This window comes from Misgurnus anguillicaudatus, chromosome 1 (assembly GCF_027580225.2).
Source record: "Misgurnus anguillicaudatus chromosome 1, ASM2758022v2, whole genome shotgun sequence".
NCBI lineage: Eukaryota > Metazoa > Chordata > Actinopteri > Cypriniformes > Cobitidae > Misgurnus > Misgurnus anguillicaudatus.
Genome location: NC_073337.2, coordinates 22035295 through 22055709, shown reverse-complemented (window position 1 = coordinate 22055709; position 20415 = coordinate 22035295). Strand labels below are relative to the sequence as shown.

Sequence of the window (20415 nt, the reverse complement as noted above, 5' to 3'; positions counted from 1 at the left end):
AAGCTTTCCACTAAAGAATTGGCCTTTTATTAGAAACTAGGCATTTATTCAACTACTTTTGATTCTGTGTCATTCTGAAACTGAAACTCTCTGGTTTATTAATCTGTCTATAAACAATAGATTCATATTTGTCACAGGATGTCAGTTTTGTCTTTTTTCTCCAAAGTGACAAATGAAGAGCTCAGATGCGAAACCCTCTAAGTTTTCTTATAAGAGCCTGACAAACAATGCTAATTTACCTTAAGTTTAGTAATTTCACTTTAAGAGTAATGGAAATGTTATTAGTCAGTAACGGAAATGCCTTATTGTCTTTGACTGCAAAACCCTCTAAGCGTATGCAAAAATGTCCACTTAAAAAAAAATCCACAGTCCTTTCTGAATAAAGGTAGAAAGTTAAAAAATATGGTCAATGTCCTAATATATTCAGTAAACCTCTTTTAACCCGTTAATTGGCGCTGTCCCGTGAGCGGGACACCTACGTTTATTTCAATATGTTCTATGTAAATGTTAATTTATCACGACAAACTATATATTGTTGGAAAGGTCTAAGAATGTAGTTTTCATATTTCAAAACCTTTTAGCAGTAATAATAATGCAGTAACTGTAATTTATTCATTTGTGACACAAGTATGCAGCAAACCTCAAAGCAAACCAGCACAAACCTCAGTTTTTTGACAATTTTATGTATTAAAAATTATACTATATTGCATTTTTATTTATTACAAATAAATGTAAACTGCTTTAAAAAAAAATAATATTTTCACCTCTAGACACTTCCCTAAAAAACGTTGAAGTGTTGTCTTTAAAACCAAAAATTCCTAAAATTAAAACCAAAATTAGGCTTCGGGACAAAAAAAGCCAGAGTTATATTAATTTAAAGGTGTATATCACCTTTTCACAAACCCCCCACTCAAAAAGGGCTGCACCAGTTAAAGGGTTAAAAGAGTAAAAAAAAATGTAGTGTAGCTAGAGTAGTGGTGTGTGTAACTAGTTACTAAGTTATTAGTTACCGTAATTTAATTTTCCCTTAAGTAAGGGATTACTCTTTTTTTCTCCTGTAATATAATTACAGTTACTTTTGATGTAACTAAATAATGTTGTATTACAATATACATAATTTTCTACAGTCTATAGATAAACAATTTTAACATCAACATTTAAAGTCTAACGGAAAAATGCATGTTTTTTATGTATCCTTCTCACTTTAAATACTTTGGTGAGTTAATAAGAATAATAATTACACTCTAGTGTAGTTTACAATTCTCACTTTTAACTGGTTGTTTATTAGCATTAATATTACTGAGATGTTGGCTGTTTATTAGTACTTAAATAACACATATTAATGCCTTGGTCTGCAAAACCTTATATTACATATTTAACTCTCGCCATTTCTACCCATACTATTAATAAGCAGTAGTTATAGTATATTGGGGCAAAAGTAGTTAATAGTGGGACCGGAATAACTTATGTAGTTATAGATGATTTATTTGAGCCATTTCAGGCCTATCCTTGTATCATTTACTAAATATGATATAGAAAGTAATTGGTAATAAGTAATTAAATACTTTTTGGAGATAGTAATTTGTACAGTAATCTAATCACATGATTGAAAATGCAATTAGTAACTAGTAATTAATTACTTTTTTAAAAGTAACTTACCCAACACTGAGTTAGAGTATAGTTTTTTTTACATGTATGCGGACATACGTGCACGGTCGAACGCACAGCCTTGCAAAGCATAATGTATTTGACTCATGTACGTAGGAGTTTGACACTTGGCATTGCGACAAAATGCAATGCATCTCCTGGGCTACATACTAAATTTCTTGTCCGTGCATGCACGACCTAGACGTACAAAGTATGCATGGTTACACGCAGGGGGTGGTGCACGTACAGTACAACATTTGCGTCAATGTACACGGACCCTCGCGTACGCGAACAAACTGAACTATACTTCTAGCTTTAGAGGACTGAAAAATCTTTGTGGCGTTCAACGGATTTTGCCAACAAACCAGTTTGTCTAAATGGCATGAGGTCAGGATTGGGGGGGGGGTCAACGGTATTTCATGCATTCTGACTTATTAACACAGTTTAAGAGTTGGTTTACTCGTGCTAAACAAATGCAAAGTGTCAAAAAGCAGTTGGATGAGTATTTATGTGCTGAATGCACTTCCCCAGGGTTCTTACAAGTTTCAAAAAGTTTTTTTCCAATACAGGTCCAGCTGACGTTTCAGAGGTAAGCCATACGCATAATTTCTTTTATGGGCACTTCCACCGGAATATGCCCACACGTCAATCAGCGGGAGAGCGAGAACTAAGGACGCTAAGTCACAGGCATCACTTTACGCGAGAATTTTGTTTTATATCAAGACTCAACAATGGCACAAAAGAAAAAGTGTGTTTTTGGATTTAAGGAGAAGTAACCCAGCATTATGGAAAGAATGGATATAGTTTGTTTATCCGGGGTAGCAGCAAAGTTTTGCTTGTGTGTTTGTTTAACGCTGGATTTCATTGAAAAGTCCCAACTGGGTCATGAGTTGCATGCGGTAAGTAAGACTTCTGTGTTATGTTGGAAATCGACGCGTAAGTGCATATTATATAAACGGCACAAACATCGTATGAAGTGTTGCATGACTCGTGACTCGCTCCTCCCGCAGCTCGTAACTCCTTTCGAATTTTTTCGTACGTTGTCGGAAACAATCGGTAAAGCTGATCTGTCTTTTATAAATCTAAAACTAAGGACTCTTTGGAGATATGAAGGATCTAATACTACTCTATAGGAACATCAAATACGCAGAACAGCATGTGTTATGGGAGCTTTAAAGGAATTTAAAGCAAAAGCATTTGATGAACTTATTGTATGTGTCGAGAGCATTCGGTCAATATCTTGTTTTGATGGATGTGGCGTTTAGAGGCTTTTGCATTTGAGCTCCTCAAATGTACTATGTAAAAATTTGAAAGTATAAACCAACAATATTTTCAGTGAAGAAACACTGGGAAGTATAAATTCTTTATACTTTTGAGAATGTCCCCAAAATGAGTTTTGTCAAATCTAACTAGCCTCTATGTGCGCATGCAGCTATGTTAACCAACACGCTGATAATGGAATGAGAACATCAGAAACTCGTGAAAACAACAATCACAAACAAAAACGCTGGAATGCTGCGTTCTGTTTTCTACAGGAAGTTTTTACAATGCCGGTTATTGTGCAGAAATTAAGCAGCAGATGTTGTGTTTAATATCATAATGAGATAAAAGCTTCCAAATGACCCTTTTTTAGGAACAGAAAAAAATCTTTTGAATTGACATTCCTGGCCTTACATAACCGAAGGTTGAAAGTACATCTCTGCCCCATATTCACAGACACAACATGTAGTCTGTGCGCAGAGGTTCAGTACATGTAAGTGGACTTAGAGAGCCAGGTCAAAACGTCATCCAATAATAAAAATAAAATAAGACACCATAGGAAATTTGCACAAATTTCAAGCAACTATGTACTACCAAATGTCTATCCTTTCTTTACACAACAGGTACCGTCACATGTGTGTGCATCAGGATTTGTCTACATTTTGGGTCAAATTTCTTCTGGTTTAAAACCTTAAATCATCTACTTTGTGTGGACAGTTGGCTTAATACTAAAAAATTCATTAATGAAAATCTAAAAATACATTTATGTGGGGGTAAGGTGTAGGATTGGAGGATGGAAAATATAATCATCTAAATATAACAGCATTAGCATTTAACAAAGTCCCCATCATGCCAGAAAAGCTAAATGTTTAAATACAGTATGGAATAAACCTTCGCTTCTTTCCTTGTGGTGTCTGAATATAAATCAACTACAACAGCTCCTTCAAAAATAGCCAACATACATGTAGTCTACGGTTGTGACCTGTGGTGGGTCCTTTTACCTGCTGGGATGCCCCGCCCCCTCTGTCTGAGTCCCTTTATACAGTCTCCGGCTCTTCAGCCCCTGATGGAGAAAAGAACAGAAAGACGGCGTCTCTGATCAATACCAGCGCCTCTTTGTGCCCAAAATCAAAACCTTTTGAGGTGAATATTTCTTTTTTGAAAGACGCCATGACGTCAATAGCTTTAGGTAACTGACTCTTAATGTGTTGATGAATGCTTGAAAGAATCAAGAAGAGGTTTTCACTGGGTCTATTTTATAGATTTCTTTTCTTTGAATTGTGTGTGACTCTTTGAGCCCAAAATGCTATTTAGACCAAACCAGGTCTACTCACAGGTACCCCAACAAGCAGTGGACTGACCACTTTATGGATTCACACCGTGAATGAACCGTAGTTGGACAACACAAAGATCTGCACTCGGTCACAGATACAGTACAAGTTTGTGTGTCAATTTAATAAATTTGGTAATTTTGCCAAATGTGTTGCATTATGTGTGTTAAGCATTAGGTCTTGGCCAAATGTTTACAATAAATACAAATAAATAAAATGTTTTAAAGTTTTAAAATAAAAAATATAAATTATTCTATAATGAAAGTATACTAATCTCAGGACCTTAAACTTTTCAGAAAAATGACAGAGAATTACACAGATTGCATATGGGCCTAAAAATAACAGATATTTATAACTAAATGGAAAGCTTTGAAGCAACCTTCATTTGGATTTATGCATTTGGCAGATGCATTCAAGCAGTACATTTTTTCAATATGTGTGTTCTCTGGGAATCAAACCCATTACCTTTTGAAGTGCTAATGCAATGCTTGACCTATTAACAACTATAGGGCTTATACCTCTCAATCTAATTCTGCTATATGTATAATTTCATTAAATTGTTTTCTCATGATCACGACTTAAATCGAGATTTTGGGATAACAAAAGTTGTTTTCTCTTTATCCTAACATGATAATCCAAATGTCATAATGTAATTTCCTGTACATAATATTTTGTGTATTTTGAAAGGCATATGAGTTGGGGTCTTCGCCGTTACAACACGTGTAGCTAATTGTCGATAGACTTAAAGGCAGGGTGCACAATCTCTGAAAGCCAATGTTGACATTTGAAATCTGCTAAACAAACACGGCCCTACCCCAATAGAATCTGGACCTTCTTTTGATAGGCCTGCCCTACACATACGCACCCCAGGCAACGATGTCGGTTAGTAGACACGCCCCTTACTGCTAATTGGCTACAAGTGTGTTTTGGTACTAGACCCGATTCCCTTTTCCAAAGCGTTTCTCAAAAATTGTGCACCCCGCCTTTAATAAATAAATAAAGTTGGACTGTGAATGTTTGTGAATTTAGGGATCATCTCTAAAGTAATAAAGTATTTAACCTTTTTCCTTTAATAAATAAAAAATCTAAAAAGCTGACAACCACATGAACACAGTTGGTTTTGTGACTGTTTGTTGACTTTAGGTCATTCCATTTAAATGCTGTTAAAAGAAGAAACGTGTATATTATGGAGTAACTTTAGAGACGGTCCCTAAATTCATCACTATTTTCAATTACTGACAAATCTATTTCAGCTTGAGCGAATCCCTAACCCAATCTCATTTGTTCATCCATGCTAATTTAGCAAAATATGCTTTTGTCTACAAACCAAACAACATGTTCTGTCAAGTACATGTAAGCTATTCACATCACAAAAATACAACTTTTGTTATCTCAAGAACATAAGAAAATCAAGTCAAGATCACAAGAAAAAAACTTTTGTTATCTCGAAATAACGAGAAATTAAGTTGTGATCATGAGAAAACAAACAAGCAAAAATAAAAATTGTACACGTCCTCTCTCGGCTTCCGTACAAAAGCGTCTTCTGCGCAAGTTAAAAAAAATTATAACTCCAGCGATAAATTCGCCTGACTTAACATTAAATTCAGTGGGTAATATATAGTGAGGAATTTAATGTGAAGACTTGCTGTTTGTACGCAGTATATGCTTTATAGGTTAGTTAAAGAAATTGGAGTTCACCCAAAAATCTAAATCCTGTCATTTACTCACCCCAAATCTGTATAGGTTACTTTATTCTGCTCAACACAAACGAAGCAGATCTGTGGCACCACTGATTTCCATAGTATTATTTCTTCATACTATGGAAGTCAATGGTGCCCCAGATCTGTTTGGTAACAAACATCTTTCAAAATATCTTTTTTTGAGTAAATGATGACATCATTTTCATTTTTGGGTGAACTATCCCTTTAAGCATAATAAATAAACGCCTCGATGCCTACAAAAAAATGCATTTGTCTTAATTGTTTATTTATGGCAAAAGGCAAAAATATATTTTATGGGTCAAAATTACTGATTTATTTTTATGCTATGTTTTATGTAAATTAATGTTCCACAAAGATTTCCTACCATAAATATATCAAATCGTTAACTTTTGTAAGTGGATGAAATGATAAGGACTTAATTTGGCAAACTTGGATTTTTTTCTTAATATTTTGATTTTTTGCAACCTCAGTCTCCAGATTTTCAAACTGTTGCATGTCGGCCAAATATTGTCCTATCCCAACAAACTTATTTATTCAGCATTCATATGATGTATAAATCTAAATTTCAAAGAATTTACCTTTACTACTGGTTTTGTGGTCAAGGGTTACATTTAGCAGACAGACACTATATTATTTAAAAAACTAAAGAAATGATCAGTACCATCTCACTGGAGTAATCTAAAGAACGTTTGAACCTGGGGCTTGATCTTATAACCATACAGTCACAATCCTAGGTTTCAACCATTAGGCCACATGATCCAGAAAATGTCCCATAAATTCTTCAGCTTTCCATACTGAACTCACCCTTTACGATTGCTTTATTTGATCTGGCACATGGGCAGGTGCCTCTTGTATTTACCACTGGGGAATAAAGGCAGGACAAGAGCAAATATTTCGGCACTACAAAAACCCACAATCCCCTCCTCTTACTGAGACTCATTTTAATTCCACCTCAGCGTGGTAACAAACACTCATTAAAGCAGATGAATTCCACAAGAGGATTATGCTCCATATTAGATAATGAAAGAGTGAATGAGAGAGAGAGAGAGAGAGAGAGAGAGAGAATAATCACGTAAAGAGAGAGATGGTGTGCATTTGATCCTGGGAAACAGACAGCTAATCCAGGTGTAACACATGTAGAGGAGAGGACAGTGTAAGTGTGATATTAGGAACAGCTGGCTATGGTTTGATCTCTTTGTCTTTACTGACATTGGAAAAACAACAACACTGACCCATAAAACAGGAAGTCGGGTGACAATTGTCGCTATTGACACGCTGCTTTTAGAAATGCGTGAGAAGCCATAATAGCTTTGGGCTGTTAATGCGGTGGAGGTTGTGGCACATCTGGGCTATTTTCTGCATTCGTGAAGAAAAGTGAACACAGTTCCTTTAGGTCCCTGTGAGATCACTTCCACAAGTCACGCCCTGTTTCATCACAGGTTAAATGTGTCTGTCTGTGAGGCTACAAAACTGAGGTGTAAGTTTCGATTCAATCTGGTGTGGTCTGTAACACAACAATGTTTGGAAAGGGTTGTTTGTTGGTTGTTGAGGAGATGAGAAAAACTAAAAAGAGCGAAAGTTCGAAAATGCAAAGCATGTAAAGTTTTGCTTTACACTTATGACAAAATGGTGATACAATGCAGGGAAGAATTATGTGAGTTTAAAAAGTGATCTTAGTTTTTTCTGGTCTGAGTACACACATTTAGGCAGACAAAACGTTAAAAAAAACAGTGTAGCAGGCACAAAAAAATAGGTCAATTAGGTTTTGCTTAATTCCAATCATGCCATTTTCTGATTAAATAACATTGTGAATAACACTGTGAAAGCTATTTGACCTTATACACTGTCAGCAAAAAACGTTCAAGATAAAATTACCTTTAATAAATTATTGCTTCTGTAGTTTCTACTAAATGTAAAAAAACTAGATATTTAACAAAAGTGCCAGACCTAATTCTGAAGCTTTATGGGTGACTTTTCCTAGTCCTAGACTAAAATGCATCTTTGAGCTGCCTTGCTTTAAAAACATCATGACCTGACATATTTGAACATATCAATGCCATTTAACGCACACCAGTATTGATTTTTGTAAGGTTTGTTTGTAAAAACTACCTAATGTCCTAATATAAGGCCTAGTACTGGATTAATCTAAACCCTGTCCGGGAAATCGCCCATACTCAAATTTTAAGACTTACGAATGATTCATGCAAAAATTGAATTCTCTCAACACGTTTTCCATGTAATGCAATGAGTGTTAATTCACTTGAATCTTATGAATGCTTGCTTTTTGGATTGTTGACATTTTAAGTCCTCTTCTTCCTCTCTCTTTTAGGGGTACGACTGCTTTGATTTAATACACTCACCTAAAGGATTATTAGGAACACCATCCTAATACTGTGTTTGACCCCCATTCGCCTTCAGAACTGCCTTAATTCTATGTGGCATTGATTCAACAAGGTGCTAAAAGCATTCTTTAGAAATGTTGGCCCATATTGATAGGATAGCATCTTGCAGTTGATGGAGATTTGTGGGATGCACATTCAGGGCATGAAGCTCCCGTTCCACCACATCCCAAAGATGCTCTATTGGGTTGAGATCTGGTGACTGTGGAGGCCATTTTAGTACAGTGAACTCATTGTCATGTTCAAGAAACCAATTTGAAATGATCAGCTTTGTGACATGGTGCATTATCCTGCTGGAAGTAGCCATCAGAGGATGAGTACATGGTGGTCATAAAGGGATGGACATGGTCAGAAACAATGCTCAGGTAGGCCGTGGCATTTAAACGATGCCCAATTGGCACTAAGGGGCATAAAGTGTGCCAAGAAAACATCCCCCACACATTACACCATCACCACCAGCCTGCACGGTAGTAACAAGGCATGATGGATCCATGTTCTCATTCTGTTCACAACAAAATCTGACTCTACCAGAAATCTACCATGTCTCAACAGAAATCGAGACTCATCAGACCAGGCAACATTCTTTCAGTCTTCAACTGTCCAATTTTGGTGAGCTCTTGCAAATTGTAGCCACTTTTTCCTCTTTGTAGTGGAGATGAGTGGTACCCGGTGGGGTCTTCGGCTGTTGTAGCCCATCCGTCTCAAGGTTGTGTGTGTTGTGGCTTCACAAATGCTTTGCTGCATACCTCGGTTGTAACGAGTGGTTATTTCAGTCAAAGTTGCTCTTCTGTCACCTTGAATCAGTCGGCCCATTCTCCTCTCACCTCTAGCATCAACAAGGCATTTTTGCCTACATGACTGCCGCATACTGGATGTTTTTCCATTTTCACACCAGTCTTTGTAAACCCTAGAAATGGTTGTGCGTGAAAATCCCAGTAACTGAGCAGATTGTGAAATACTCAAACCGGCCCTGTCTGGCACCAACAACCATGCCACGCTCAAAATTGCTTAAATCACCTTTCTTTCCCATTCTGACATTCAGTTTGGAGTTCAGGAGATTGTCATTGAAGCAACTGCCATGTGATTGGTTGATTAGATAATTGCATTAATGAGAAATTGAACAGTTGTTCCTAATAATCCTTTGGGTGAGTGTAAATGCAAGGCCAGATTGAAAGTGAAGAGTTCATAAAAAATAGAGAGAGTACACAAAAAGTTTTTAATTGGCAGAGCGATATTTTTTCAGAAAAAAAAAACCATATTATATGTTTAAACCCCACCCACCTCAGCAGAAAAAACAATGCACTCAAAGTAATCAAATAAATCAAACGAAGACCTTCTGTCTTTTGTCAGGCCCTATTCACGGATGAGTGAGGGAATGCACAAACCAGGCAGAAATAATCAAATCATAAGCAAGGCCTATCCAGTAAAAATGCAAAGTTTCCTGTCACACAAGTTTAGCTTTGCATCATGTAATCGTTTGAAAGCAAAGTCTAAATCCCGCTTCGCTTTTATAAATCTAGATCCAGATGTACAGCCTCTCTTTCCTATTATAAACATCATTTATTTTGTATCACCAAAAGTCTGTGTGTACAAATGTAACATGAACAGGTTCTCACTCTTTAATGCTTAAACTGATTGTTTCGAAGTTGCTCTTTCATACCCCAGAAGAATATGTTCTGAATTAAGTTTTATCAATTTAAGTATCAATTTAAACTTTGTCTCTTAAAATATACAGTATAGTAAACGTATAGATGTTCATTACTGTGAATACTAGGGCTGTGTATCGGCAAGAATCCTGTGATACGATACTTATCTTGCGATCAGGCCCAGTACTAGGCTTGCTGAACTGGGTGGCAGTCAGGAATTTTAGGTGGGCAGCCATAACACTTATTGTAAAATATATATAAAACAGATCTGAAGGTTTTACTTGATCTATCTCAAACAGAAAATGCATAATTTATCTGCTGTGTCTTATCAATGTCGGCAAACGCAGAGAGAATTAAAGGCTATAGGAGACTTTTCTGAAGATATCAGAGTCCCAACATGCCCCCAACCAGATTATAAAGGTTTTTAATGTCAACAATGCACAAACTGCGCAATACTGTGTATTTTTTCATGTATAACCATCTTATATAATTTACATCTACTATATATCATGCTACAACCAAACTGAAACATTTTAAAACAGAACTACGTCAAAACAAACATTGAAAGCTGCTGGAGACTTGCCATTGGCTGTTGTATTTGAATAAATAATGAGGTGAGTCTAAGAAAGGATTAAGGGCTATTTTGGGGATGTTTGTGAAGAAATGTATTGGTGGGCAGAGAGAAAATCTGGGGGGGGGCGATGCCCCCTAGCCCCCCTGTAGACCCAACCTTGGTTGAGATGCTATACATTGTGATACTGTAAAGCGAGGCAATATATTAGGATATTTCCTATTTTAAGAATGTAATAGGATAGAATTTTAGAAAAGCTGTCATTGAGAACACCCCCCCACACTTAGCAAACCTTAGCAAAAAAAATTGGCACGCTCCTATGCAAGTCTTCTATGCACTCCTATCACTGTTTAAAGGAATAGTCCATTTTCTTAAAAAAATCAAGATAATTTACTCACCACCATGTCATCCAAAATGTTGGTGCCTTTCTTTGTTCAGTCGAGAGGAGGTTATGTTTTTTGAGGAAAACATTGCGGGATTTTTCTCATTTTGATGGACTTTAATAGAGCCCAACACTTAATACTTAACTCAACACTTAACAGTTTTTTTTCAACTGATTTTCAAAGGACTATAAACGATCCCAAACGAGGCATAAGGGTCTTATCTAGCAAAACGATTGTCATTTTTGACGGGAAGAATGAAAAATGTGCACTTTTAAACCACAACTTCTCGTCTATATCCGGTCCTGTGATACGCCTACGTGACCTAACATAAATGCGTAGTGACGTAGAGAGGACATTGACAATCGTTTCGCTAGATAAGACCCTTATGCCTCGTCTGGGATCGTTTATAGTCATTTGAAACTCCGTTGAAAAAAACTGTTAAGTGTTGAGTTAAGTATTAAGTGTTGGGCTCTATTAAAGTCCATTAAAATGAGAAAAATCCTGCAATGTTTTCCTCAAAAAACATAATTTCTTCTCGACTGAACAAAGAAAGACATCAACATTTTGGATGACATGGTGATGAGTAAATTATCTTGATTTTTCTTTGAAGAAAATTGATATAAGAAAAATGCTATCTAGTGGTCAGCATGTAAACCCCAAATAAAAGAACTGCCATGAATCTTATTTTACTTGAATTGATACCGTATTGCCAAACAAAATTTCATGATCACCCCTAGTGATTGTTTTGTCCAAAAAAAAGAAAAAGAAATGTTTGGTGAAACGTGGGTGCATACTATGCCAAATCTGAGCAAAGTGAGATTATTACTGTCTGTTTCTTAGCAGAAAAATCTAAAGAAGAAAAAACTTAAGCAAAACTCTCCATTTTGCTCTTCATCCAATCTCCCTGATTTCTAAGGGAAGCAATTGCGATATTAACGGCACAAAAACTCCCAAAACGGTGCCTTACGGTGTTTCGTTAAGACCAAACAAGCTTTTCCAGATTTTCCCAGTCAATCTCCGTCATCTCATTCCAATTAGCATTAAACACACACTCCTCAAGTAAGACATCGTCTACACACGCTCGCTTACACAGCAGACCGCGCTATAACATCAACATATGCGTCCGAATCCAGACAAATGTCGCTTAAAAAAAAACTCCGGATGAAAGATACGCTGTCAAGACGCGGAGAAAGCGAGAGAAGTAGCGAGCACGCTGAGAAAATGTAGCAGTAACTAATTGTTATCATTACGTGTGTTTGAAAAGTGTTTTCAAACAAGTAATCAAAGTCTGCCACTGTAATTAGCAGACACAGCAGCGACTGCGTTTCCCTCCACTGTTCTTTTCAAACTGAAAGGCATTAGATATATCAGATCCTTTTCCCCAACGGAACAAAAACCTGCGCACGCCGTGCATTTCCAGGGAAAGACAGCTTGACTGAAAACAAACTGACACAAACCATTTGAAGCAGAAAAGAAACACAACAACCTGTCAAGAGCAAAATGCCTCTAATTTTTCTGTCATCTGCCAGCAGTTTAACAAGAGAGGAGCGTTTCTACCCCCTCAATTTTTCCCCCGGCCATTTACACACACTGAGAACCAAACAAGAGAATGGGTGGAGAAGAAAAACGCTCGTTTTCTTTCTCTCTCTCTTTCTTTCTTTCTTTCCTCTCCCCTATATTTTTCACTTTTCTTTCTATTCAACTCATCCTTTTCATTCTTAACATTTATGCCCATCGGCTCACCACGGCGCTGTCAGTTTTTGGACTGTGGAGTTTGTGTGTGTGTTGATTCTTTTCACCATAAATATTGATTCAGATTCATTCAGAATCAATTGATTCACTCAACATTGCTGGGCAGCAGTAGGTGGTGACTAAACTCTTAAAAAAATGCTGCGTTATTATCAAAATAAGGGATGCAATTTAACACATGCTGGATGGTTTTAACCCAAAATGCTAAGTTGTTTTAGGGTCAAATATAAACATTTTCTGGGTTTGTCCCTTTTTGACCCAACGCTGGACAACTTTTTCAGTATAGACCATTTCATCGGACGCACGTGATACACATCTGGATCCGAACCTTACTTCCGGTTTCGTTTTTTTTTTTAGGTCTGACTAGTTGCTAAACTGATCTCTTGAACAAATGCCTCGTCGAAAATAACAAATGTATTGGTTTCCTATGTAATCTATGTGTTGTGTTTTTGCTTGTTATATAAATAAACTATGTTTAAAGAACTTTGTTGTTATTTATTCTTAGCAAAGTTTACCGGAAGTTACGTGCAGCCGCTTGTTTATGTTGTTACTGCTGAAACGGTCTATAATGTGCAAATTAACTTTTTACTTTTTTTACTTTACACTGTAAAAATTACTGCTTGCCTTTTTTTGTATAATCAACTTGACATTATAAGTCAACTTTCTATTATGCAAAAAATAAAAATTAAAGGTGGGGTGCATGATCTTTGAAAGCCAATGTTGACATTGGAAATCACCTAAACAAACACGCCCCTACCCCAATAGAATTTGGACCTTCTTTTGATAGACCCGCCACACACATATGCAACCCAATTGGCTGTTGTATTTAAATAAATAATGAGGTAAGTCTAATATAGGATTAGGGGATTTTGGGGGTGTTTGTGTAGAAATTTTTGGTGGGTAGAAAGAAAATCTGGGGAGGCAATGGCCTAGCCCCCCTGTAGCAATACGTTGCGATACTGTGAACCAAGGCAATATATGGGAATATTTCCTATTTTAGGAATATAATAGGATAGAAATTTGTCGTTGAGAACACACCACCAAATGCAAACCTTAGCCAAACAAATTGTGGCATGCTCCTATGCAAGTACTTCCTGTCACTGTAGTGGTCAGCATTCAAACTCCAAATGAAACAATTGCCATGAATCTTGTCAGATTTTAATTTTAAAAGTGTACTTTTTTTTTTTTTTAGAATCGATACCGTGTTGCCAAACAAAATATCATGATACTCAGATCTATCCATATTTTATTACAACGATCTTGGTTAGTAGACACGCCCCTTACTGCTGATTGTCTACAAGTGTGTCTTGGTAGTCGGCCCGACTCCCTTTTCCAAAGTGTTTTTCAAAAATCAAGCACCCCGCCTTATAGGCACGTTATTTTTTAATTATTTTTCGTGTTGCATGCGAATTTTCGTGTTTTTGTCGTGATCGTATCACGAATATCTGTTTACGTGTCATTGTCACTTATTGGTTACTCAACAGTTTTTTTCCTATTTTCAAACCATTTTCGCTTCGCTTTAAGGTTAGATTTAGTGTTTGCGTTAGGATGTCACTTTAAGTATTGGTTTATGAAAAAAATCTGATTTTTTTTATATTTTCAAAATTTTAAACCATTGTCGCCTGACGTTAGGGTTAGAGTTGGGTTTGGGTAAGGCCGTCATTTTATGTAAATCTAACCCTAAACCGAAGCAACAATGGTAAAAAATAGGAAAAACAGTTTAGTAACGAATACGTGACAATGACAGGTAAACAGAAATTCGTGATACGTTCACGAAAAAACTTGAAAATTTGTGACAGTATCGCGAAAATAATGAAAAATTAATGTGCTTATAGGTATGTAATTTTGTGAGACTGGGCTGTGTTTAGGAGGATCTCTTGACAGAAATGCAATATAATATACATAACTATATTTTTAGACACATACATATTTAGACCAGTTTTGTTTTAATTACCTTAGAATGAGCCATTTATCTACATAAACTGCGGGTCCCCTTAAATGGAAATGGTTAAAATGTTTAAATGGCTAACCTTCATTTATGAATTATAATTTATGACATCCTTATACATGCAGATCCTTGTTCGCAAACATGACGCCTTGTCTGCTCTTGAAAAACGTGTTTTGATGTGTGTAGTACATTTACAAAAAAAGATGTCATGTTCAGTCCTGCTCCAGTTTCGTTCGGGCTAAAAACACCACGTAATTTAGTTAAGAAGGTACACTTTCAAAAAAAAAAAAAAAAAATGGTCACACCGTGTACCCCAGCTGTCACTGGGGCTGTACCCTTTCAAAAAGTACAGCTTTGCATCTATAGGGTTCACATTAGTAGCTCACAGATACATATTGTTGCCAAATGAGTACATATTTGAACCTATAGTACATACTAGGACCATTTTAACTGGTACCATTGACCAACAGTGTACTCGTTCAGAAGGCTGATAATACCAGGCCACACTCGAATTGCTTGTGCTGTATAAATCAGTGCATGGTATGATCAAAACACTGATAGGTTCACAAACGAAACATCACTCCTGTGTAGCTGTACGTCTGTGTGTGTGAGGGTGGACGTGAGGCAGGGTAGACGGTGTTTATGTTCCAGAGGCACAGTAACACTAATGCGAAAGTATTCTGACTGCACTGGAGACAGTGTTTATGTTAAAGCCTGTTGTTCGCCTTTCTAAAGCACATTACACTGACTGCTGCTGTCAGCCTGTGTTACTTTGCCTCTTTAGTGGCCTAGGCAATTGGCCCTGACAGCCAAGCGAGGCAGATGAAATATTTAACTTCACACTGTTAAAGGCACAAGTCTTTCCCTGCTTTTGACGCTGTTTGTAACATTGGTATCATGGAGACAATAAGCTCTTGTGCTGAAGACACAATGGGGAGTGTAACTAACTTTCATGTGTGCATTCCTTTGCTTTCCCAGTCATGGAGTTATTAAAGGAATAGATCCCTAAAATAGGATTACAAACTTGTAACCTGTATGACTTTATTTTGTGGACCACAAAAGATGCTCTGTAGAATATTTTTGCTGATCTTTTGCATACTGAGTGACTGGGGCTGTCAAGTACCAAAATGGACAAAAAGCATCACAGTACACTGTCGGGTACAAAACAGAAACATAATAAACATAACAAAACATAATAGAATGTTGTACTTTTTTGGGTACATTAATGTACCTTAAGGATCTATTGTGTTTTTCCCTTAAGGTACACAATAGGTCATAGGGGTACACAATAGGTCCTTAGTGTACAATACTGTACCCCAAAAAGTACAACATTTCAATGTGTTGTATACAAATAAAGGTAAAGTACAAAAATCAACTTTTGAGGGTACCCAGCGACAGAAAAGGTACAGTTTTGTAGCTTTTGTACCTTTTATTCTGACAATGTAACAAGTCTTATGAGGTCTCATGATAGTTTTGTGTGAGGAATGAAAGTCCTAATTCTCAACAATCTTGCCCTTAACTGTCTCGCTTAAACAATTACTGGTAATGTAATAAGGAGGACTTCATACTCTGTAGGACCCAGGACTCATTTTTGAGTAAACTTAAACATCATTCCCAAATTCACAAATGACTACGTAATATACTACATACATATTGGTATGCCTTAAAGGTACATATCTGTCCCCAAAGGGTAAATATTAGGGGCAGGGGTTCTTTTTGTAAAAAAAGATGGATGAAGTGTCCGTGACGTCAACCATAGTTTTCTAAAGATCGTTTTTGAAGCCAATAATAGGCAGCAGTGTTAGGGTAACGCATTACAAGTAACGTGCATTATGTAATAATATTACTTTTGTGAAGTAACAAGTAAAGTAACGCATTACTTTTTAAATGTACACATTAATATTAATATTTTTCAAAAAAGTAATGCAAGTTACTTTTTTAGTTTAATTAATTAGATTTAAAAAAATAATGTACTGAATTAAACTAAACTAAACGTAGTCACATTACGCACTCTATGCGTAAACACCTGTGTGGGAACAGTTTGTGTCAGAAACTGAGATGGCAGGCCAGAGCTCGACATTTTTGTGATAAAATATGCAATTACTGAATGCGGAAAAAACACCTGCAAGGCCTGAAAGAGACCAAGCCTCGGCCAAGAAAAAGTAACGCAAAAGTAACTAAAAAGTAACGTAAGCATTACTTTCAATGAAAAGTAACTAAGTAACGCAAATAGTTACTTTTTTGGGAGTAACTTAATACTGTAATGCATTATTTTTAAAAGTAACTTTTCCCAACACTGGTAGGCAGTGCCTGCCTTCGGCATCTTGGCTGCGCATCACTCGCGGATATCTAAAAATGGATAAAGAGGCGGGACGTTGGTGAAGCTGAGGTGGCTGGTTGCTGAAACCACGCCCGCCTAGCTCAACTCTAGTGACAGCAGTGGCAGTTCACCCGTCACTCAAGTGGCCACGCCCTTAATTATGCAGAACTTTAAGGCTTAATATCATTTAAATGGATGAGTTATAAAAAATTCACCCCCCTCACAGTTGTCATGAAGGGCAAAATTAGCTATTCAGACCAAAAACTATTTTTGTACCAGGCTGTACACATATTTTTTCCGCTCTAAAGTTGCCCATTTTAACATGGAGGTCTATGGGAATTGACTCCCTTTTGAAACCAGCTTCTAGTGGCCAGCCAATAAACTGCAGTTTAACTCTTTCGCCGCCAGCATTTTTCATGATTTTCACAAAAGTTGAATGCCTTCCAGAAAATGCTCCTTTTTAAATATATAAACATACAATATATGAATTAAAAGAACACTCTGCTTTCAAACAAAAGTTTCATCCTACCTTCATGTGTTCTGTTTTTATCACCTCTCAAATATGTGTAGGTTTCATCAAAAATACCAAATTTTGAGCAAAAAGCTGAGATAATTCCATTTTTGTGAAGGACCTGGTGGATAATAGCAGTATTGCAGATTGACGAGATAACTCGTCAATGGCGGGGAAAGAGTTAAGGGGTCGTTCACATTTCGCGTCTAAATCCGTGCAGAAAACACGACCGTCGGTTGGTTCTTGTCACATGACCTGCGGTGTGCTTGCGGCATTTTAGACAGTTAAAAAATGTTTTTAACTCAATGGAAAAGAACATTGGTGGTGTTTTGAATGGTGTTGCGATCGCGTTGCTTCCATTATAAGCGCGTCTACTTTGAAATAACAAACTTGAGCGCGCAAAAGACGTGAAATGTGAATCGCCCCTAAATCACTTCCGTATTGGGTTTATCAGAGAGATCGAAAGGTTGCCCCTCGGTCAGGACCCCTTCGAGTCGCACAGTAGGGTAAGGTGGGTAGCGGAAAGTAGCTTTTTGACAGAAAAACTATTAAGTCCAATTAATCAGCAATGACGATGACTTTGATATGATATACCATAAATTATTCTGATATTACAATAAAACTTACATTTCATTAATAAAATGACAAGGAACATAAAAACAAATAAATTATAAAAAAATTAATGTATTTGTCTTATTTTTTTTCATTTAAAAATATGTTGGTGGGTCCTGGAATAGATTATTCTTATTTGAGTGGGTCGCAAAATGAAAAGTTTGGGAACCACTTTTTTTAAAGAATACCGTCCCAGTGAAAGCCAAAGTGAGAAAGAGACCCTACAAACTACAGCTTTATCCAAAGCACTGGTTCAGCTCATATGAAAACGCGCTTAACACATTATATAGGCCAGATTCACCTGCTGCTCGAACAACAGGCTCGTCTGTTGGATTACGGCGAACCATAAATTAAAGAAATTTCAGTGATCCGGGAAAACAGAAGCTTAAGTCAGACTGCTCTGATTCTGTCACTACACCACACAGGTTAGCAAGAGCAACAGAAAGGTCCTCACGCCGGCTTCATCAGTCAGCGTTACAATACACCGCTGTTCCCGGACCCTTCTCCCTAATAAATAACGCAGACAACACGCATCCCCTAAAAGCTAATGTGTATGAGGGAGCTGGTTGCACTTAATGAGGTTACCTTTAATGAGTAATTGATTTCTCATGAATGAGTCATCAATATGTATTTAATTGAAGGCTAATGTGTTAAATGTTATTTCTGTACAGTTTGTAGGTGGCGCAGATTCTTGGCAGTTTTGCCGTGTTTGTATGCTGCATAAGTTATGATGCGCTTATACCGTGTGCATTTGTGCAAAACATACATCATACATACATTTCCTTGCTAGTAAAAAATCTGCAGGTTTGCAAAAAAGGTTAACATTATTAGCCTGTTACAGTATGAAAACAATGTGATGTCCTTACTAATGTATTAAAACAAACTTGTGCGTCTGCATCTCTATTGATGGGTTGGCAGTGCTCCTCTGACAGTTTCCTGTCTCCTTAACCTTCCCCGGCCAGCTCGGTGGCAGGCCTGAGGTTTAATCAATGCAATGGAAGTGACATTTAGGAGCCAAATCAAATTATGTGGAAATGGAGGTAAACTGCAGGACTGCATTAAGTGCCGCCTATATTAACACACAGGTCAGATACATGCAGCGGTCAGGATTCACCCAGCACCGAAGGGCGTGTATATTGCGATTAGACGCTCGCTGACTCGGTACACGCGTCCTGCATGATGACTACACAAGATCTGGAGGGAAGACAAGCGCACACTGCTAAATCCTCAAGTGTGGTGTAGGACACCACAAACCCCAGGGCAGTATTTAAGCAGGATTTATAAACACAATCCTGATTTTTAAAAAAACTACTGAAATGTCGTAACATTAAGTTATTCTTTAAAGAAAAGCACACATACAAAATGTTTCTAATTTGGTGTGGATGACTCTTAAGGAAAAAATAAATGTAATCTATGCCCGCCTCACATGCGCTCCTTCATGACAATATGAGGCTCTGTTCTCCTCTATTCCCTTACAATCACATGTCTCAAGTTTAAAAACACTGTTGATTTCATAAAGCTTACACCAACAAACATGTCAAAATACATGATAAAGTCCAGAAAATGCAAATGTGGAACTCAATGCACACCTGCAGAATTATTTATTATATGTTATAAATAGTAATATATTTTAAATGATACATTATGGGACAGGATTTAGATTAATCCAAGACTAGTCCTTAGTTATATTAGGACATTTAAGGAGTTTACAAACATGGCTTACAAAAAAACAATATTGATGTGCATCTTGAGACAAAACAACTGCACTGATATATGTTCAGATATGTCAGTGCAAGATGTTTTTAAATTAAGGCAGCTCAAACACGCATTTTAGTCTGGGACTAGGATAAGCCCTGTCTGGGAAACCACCACCCATATAAGTTATATACTGTATAACTTTTTTCACATGTTGTCTTTAAAGCTCACATAACACACACACTGTTTCTGCTTACCTCATGTTAATCTTGAGTACCTAGTGAGTAGTTTTACATCCTTTATATATCCAAAGAGTCTTTAGTTTTATCAGATTTATAAAAGACAGATCAGCTTTACCGATTATTTCCGAATAAACCCAAGTTCCTGGAGGCGTACCGCAGGCGGAGCGAGTCACGAGCAAGCAACACACACAAAACGTTATTACACGATCTCTGGATAACTTATTATTCACTGTATGTTTGTATTGTTTACATTATATGCACTAGGGTTGTGCCGATAGACGATAGTATCGTGTATCGACGATCTTCAGACATATCGCCAATGGCAGGCTTTCATGGCGATAGTAATGACGATAGTTGGCGAATGGTTATTATTATTATCA

The 20415-nt window shown here is 37.0% G+C and overlaps 1 protein-coding gene across 6 annotated transcripts in view; it reads right to left on the bottom strand.

Annotated features, from left to right (window-relative positions):
* sox5 (SRY-box transcription factor 5) overlaps positions 1–20415 on the bottom strand; it is a 283238-nt gene that overhangs the window by 240756 nt on the left and 22067 nt on the right. For 4 of the 6 annotated variants that reach the window (XM_055190505.2, XM_073868214.1, XM_055190506.2 and 1 more), the window contains exon 3: positions 3909–3970. The exons of the other annotated variants lie outside the window; for them this stretch is intronic. The gene's annotated coding sequence lies outside the window, so the exon portion shown is untranslated. The remainder of the gene's footprint in view (positions 1–3908; positions 3971–20415) is intronic. 6 annotated transcript variants of the gene reach the window in all.